The following is a 6,000-nucleotide window of genomic DNA, read 5'->3' as shown; positions in this document are numbered from 1 at the left end:
CTGGCTATCCTCAGTCATGTTTTTCATTGGAAAGATACAAATAATGTCAGTGCTACAGCAGAGTCAACAGACTATCCACAGTGAACATAATTGTGAACACCACAGGATATTACAGTAGTTAATAAATATGTGCATTATTAAAACAGCTATAATAGTTGTAGCTGCTGCAAATTGCATTCAATAGTTCATCTTACTTATTCGAAAAATTTGTAAGAATTATTTTTTCCTATCTGTTTTATTTCAGAGTGGTAGATCCTTCATTTAACAAAGTTTAAAAACAATAACTGTGATTCTTGTTTTCATAGTGTAGGTGGCTGTCAAAGGAAAGTGCGTTCAAATGAAGAACCAATTTTTCATGGATTATCAAACAGCAAACAGGCTGACAATGATTGGCTGCTAAAAGAACATTTGAGTTAGTCAATGAATACAGGTAAAAAGTGTAAAGTGCTCAGAAACTTTTCCTAGTATTTGATATTAAATTTTCTGTGCCCTTAGGAACAGGTGTTTTTGATGTAAGTGTTAGAAGTCTTTGATTACTTTCAAAATAGGAACTGGAAATATTTTCCAATTAAGAAATGTGTCACTGTTTGGAATTCTTTGATTAGAATACATCATTTGACAATGTACAAGGTGGTGGATTCTGACTTTCAGAGGAAGATGATGTTTTCTTGTAAAAAGGTAGCTGTGGAGATGTCAGTAGATGTTACTCATTGAACATGAGTATGCAGATTGAGAGTTCAAAAACAAAAGAAATATTGTGCCTTGGGAATATTTCCTTTGTTGTTTTCTTTTCTCTTTTCTTCAGAGAGAGAGTTGTTAGGAGACTAAGAATGTTAATTATTATAAGTATATAAACAAATTCTGAGTTATGTCTATTTCATAAGGGGTATTTTTTGTGAGATTATAAACTGCTGGACATACTGCTTTTCCCTTATTGTTTGAAGTAAAACCAGTTCTGAATAATTTACAAGATTAAATGAAAATGTAATTTATAACTCAGTGATTTTTCCTTGGTTATTCTGTAAGATATATGTGATAAATTAGCTGTAAAAAGGAGTGGTAACTTGCTTCATAGTGAGTCATAAGTAAATCAAAATGGTATTCAATGTAAAATGTGTTTCATGAGAAAATATGAGTAAGAGCACAAGGTTACATAGAAATTCCATTGTAATTTAGCATTTAGTTTACACTTACAGTTAAAACCTGTTTTGCAGCATATTTGCTAATGTACTTTGAATACTCTGTTTCCTAGTACAGTTCTGGAGCTCCTTGGGTGGACAGATGAAGTGGAATTCCTAGTTTAAAAAACATTTATTCTACTAAACATCTTGTAAAGTTGCCGGCTTGTGTTTGTTTGGCTGGTTGCTTGGTTTTGTTTTGTTTTGCTTTGTTTTCCTTTGCTTTTTCTCCCATATGCTTTCAAATGAAACCATTCATCCTCTGCCAAAAATAACAGCAAAACAACATACAAACAAACAAAGAAAAAAACTACTTTCAAAATTATTTTAATCTTTAAAAAAAAAAATAAAAAAAAGAATCTGTGTTCAGGCAACAGCTAATAGAATGGTGACTGTACTGATTCCCTGTGCTCTAGGTCTGCCTAGTGTAAGCTGGCAAGATTTGCCCTGGCCTATACACTAACTAGCAAACATTTTGCTTTCAATGTTATCTCTCTGCCCACTGTATACCTCCAGCTTTATCCTATTCGTTGCACAACATTTACTAGAGATAAATATAGTGCAGGTAGACCTTGCATTTGCTTCTGATGATACCCTTCAGAACTGACCTTCAGTTCTCCTGTAATCTCATTGCAGGGTCTTACTTGGGCAGAAGTTACCAAATTGTACTAAATTATAGTGAGCTGTGGTGGTCTGGAGATAACAAGAATCTATACAAGTAAGTGCATCTTACTTCCTTGCAACTTTCTAACAAAAATTCTCCACCTTAGCTAGAGGGATCTGAATTTGTAGCTGTGCAGATGTTTGCTGTTCGGCTGGCATTCACATAACACTGTGCATGACTTGCAAGATGGAAGAAGCACTGTTACCTACCAGGTTTCCCGATTTTATAATATTCTCTGGATATTGAAGTTTTATTCATTTGTCCCTGGAATTTGTTTAATACAAGTCCTGAGATGTGATGGGCACCATTTACATCAGGCCTCAAACATCAATCTAAATTTGTGTTACTGAAAGAAGGGAAGCTGGACCCATGGATGCATCTGGTTGCTTCTTTCCGTAAGGTTATCATCTGGATGCCAGGTTTGTAATCAGTCAGAAAAAAAAAGACTTTTCAGCAGTTCTTGTGATTTTGTTCACAGAGATGATTCTGAGCTTGTACCAGATTCAAAATACAAAGTTTTGTTTTCAGGCAGGACTAAGGGTGAAATCTACTGTACAGAAGTATGGAGTCAAATCATGAGGTCACTGTCATTAAGAGCAGAATTTCAGTGATTCTGATTTTGAATAAAGCCTGTAGGCTTTATTATATTATTTATTTTGAATAAAGCCTGTCCCATGCTTTTTATAATTCAGCCAGGGCAGATTTCTTGCAACCCTGTTCTCACAATGACAGCTTTTATAATTGAATGTTTTCAGTATTTTGACTCCCACAAACCAAAAGGAAGCCTTTTTATGAAAAAGTAAGCCTCAAGCTAGGAAACCAGTCAGCCTGGTAAAACCCATGCTGAAGAACACCTTCAGTGCAGATTCATTCAAGATAACCACTTTCTGCATCCCTTAATGTCCTCAATTAGCATATCGCCTCTTAGAAATAAATACGTATAAAAATATATAATGGGTATGTGATATTAAAAATGATTCACAGCTCTGTCAATTACATTGAATCACACATGAATGCTGAAAGAAAAACAGGAAAAAACAGAAAAAAAAATAAAAACAACAAAAAGAAACACAACACAAGCAGAGGTTACAACACCAGAGGACTCCTACACAAGCACTCATTCAACCTTGACAGCAAGCATTAGGTAGGGCAATGGTCACAACTGGAGCTTAATAGGTAGCTAGTGAGATTTCTGCTGAGGAAGAAAAAGAGAAATTCACAGTAAGAAGGGAAAGTCTTTCATTTTGCACTGATTGTTGTAAGGTAAAACAGTCTATCATTAGAAAGTGACAGGGCATTTGATGTGCTAGCTGGAATTTTTATTTGCAAGGTCTGGCTGTAACCTGAAATGATGCAGGTTCCAGCCAAAACATCTCTTACTATGCTATCTGGATCTTTCCAGCACAAGGTTTTCCATGTTTAAGTGCAACATCATGCTGACTTCATTATTAGTTAAGTGGCAGAAAAGCATACATCTTTTCCTTGAAAATAATTTTTGAATTAATTGAATCATTTGAAACATTTTCATGTGTCAAAATTAATGAGAAGGGTCTAATTCACCCTAGACACAGTAGTATTTATGAACAACACTTTCATGAAAAACGATTTTTCAAAGCAATTGTACCTTTGCATGCTACACTGTTCTGCTTATATTGCAAAAATAATTCTCTCCTTTAGGCTGACTTTATATTAAATATTGAATTTGTTTGTTAATAATATCAAAGCACCCATTCCTTCCATAGGTATAATTCAGTTTGCTGTGATTGGTAAATCTATCCTGATAATGTGAGTTATGCCAAATTTCTTGATTTTTTTTTTTTTTTTTTTGTGTTCCTCTTTGGAAGCAGCATGCAAAGCAGAGAAAATACGCAGCTGGTTTGCTTAAACTCACCTCTACTTTGACAATAAATATTGATATTCCTTAAGAAGCTGTTCATGAATCCATCAAATTAGCATTATTGAGTACAAGTGTTATGTCTTATAAGTCATTAATTATTAACAAGGTTTTTGCTGATTCGTAGTTAAAGATAAGCTTCTCTGTGAAGCCCCTGATTGCAGCAGGCAGATGGTGCAATGGTTTGAAAAATACAGATGATTCAGATGGCATATTCAAAAACATCCATGGCTCAAAAGCTGGATTTGTAGAGTTTTAACACCTAAATTTAACTCTTAGAAATCACTGACACTGTCATTGCTAATGAAAGTCTTGAAGTATTTAAATTTTGCTAATAAAGTCCCTGTGACATCTGTTTTTCTTTCTCATAGTACACAAATGCACCACCAAGGTGTGACGTTTCTGAGTTTGTTGGTGTTTATGCTCTGAATGAGTTAACAGATTAGATCTTCTGAACGTTCTTTCTCTGGGTCTCTCATACAGAAGTGAGTACAACCATATTGTATCAGTTGTTATATTTGCCACAGACCAAATGAATATCCTTTTAACTCTTTACAGGATGTCTAAATTGAGATTAAGAAAGGATTTTGGTGTTCATGCAGTTACTGAACGGTCTGGTTGTCATTTCATTTGCAAGGGAAAAAAAAAAAGAAAAAAAATAATTAGAACTTGGGTATAATTTTTATATTGGAGTGTGCTGTAACTTCTAACACACCATAAAAAGGCAATGGGTATGTCACAGCACTTTATTTCACGCTTAATCTTGTAGTGCTAACCAACTCTGCAGCATGAAGTTCTCAAGTTGCATCCAGATAGAAGTATCCAAATGTTAGCAAATTCAGCTATTTTCAAAAGGCTAAAGGAGATAGAACTATGTTTTATGCAGTGTTTACTCAGCCTTAGAATTAATTTCTGAAGGAGCCTAGAAACTCGGATATTATTGTGGACACTGATTTTGTTAAATGAAAGCCTGATGATTAGTAATTTTGTGATCAAGCATATAGGTTTTGTACAGAACATGCACAGTCAGATCTCTTACCTTGACCTACTATAAGCATCACCACAGGTTTCCATCACCGCATGAAACCATTGCAGAATGTGTGAGATTCTGGGCTTTTTGAAAAACATGACATTTTGAAATTCTCTTTTCGGAGCTGCTAGGGCACCTTTTTTACTTTCTCTTTAGCAATGGAGAATCGAGTTGTTGTAGCCACTAACAGAAAGATGTAAAGATAATACATGAATAGTAACACCTTTGAAGAATTCTACCACAGAATTAGAGGCAAGATTCGAGATGGGTATATTAAAATACAAGAGCAGTGCTAGTCAGGATTTGAGTCTCATTTCAACTCAAGGCAGTTTGTTAAAACAATGAGGGATCATGTTTATCTTCCCATTAATCAGATGAGATGTTTTCCCTTCATTTTCTCCGTTAATCAGTCTTTGATTTTTTTCATGGCCAACTTGCAGTGCAGTGGCTTTTAGAGTTAGTAAACAAAGTAATGAATTAAATAAATAAAAGAAACCCTAGGCTGCTGAGCTGAGTTATTTCAATACCTCCTTGGATAAGCCTTCTGACTCATTAACAGAGTCTTTGCTGAGCTGCTAGACCTTTTAAATGCAGTGCAGTGCACTTATCTCTGTTCATTTGGAAGGAATAGTGCTTGATTTAGTTATTTCACATGGTAATGTATGTCAGTTGATAATTTTCCTTAGCTTACAAAGATTACATATTACCTTGCATTTACATTTGATTTGCTGGCACATATCAACATTCAGGAGCTTGTGGATTAAATATAAATAGAGTGTGCCTGCTTGATACTCCAATTCCAGTGAGTTAATAGCTAAGGGTGAATTACAGCAATTGAGCCCTAGGAAGGTTACAACATTTTGTAAAATTTCACAGAGTTTTCCCCACAGGCCCCTAAGCTTTTCAGATAAGTTGGGGAATATATGCAGTCAAATTTTCCAAAGTTTGTAAGTAGATCTCACTATGCTTGTATTGCAATCCAGAAACAAGACTTCAAGTCAGCTATGTGTAATTGAACCAAGTCTAAATAGAACGCAAGTAGTTAGTGATATGATGGTGACAGCCTGTAGCTGACTGACTGAAAATTCAGTTTGGATGCCTGAGAAGTATCTGGTTAAAAAGCCAACAGGGAAAATAATGCATTCCGCCTACTCTTTTCTCAGGAGATGAGTTAGTTTAAAACTTGTTTGTGTCGGTAGCCATACTCTCAAGGGAACCATTGAAAGTGCATTAG

The sequence above is a fragment of the Anas platyrhynchos genome, chromosome 9 (genome assembly GCF_047663525.1).
Source record: "Anas platyrhynchos isolate ZD024472 breed Pekin duck chromosome 9, IASCAAS_PekinDuck_T2T, whole genome shotgun sequence".
NCBI classification, from domain to species: Eukaryota; Metazoa; Chordata; class Aves; order Anseriformes; family Anatidae; genus Anas; species Anas platyrhynchos.
Note: the sequence above shows the minus strand (reverse complement) of the source record.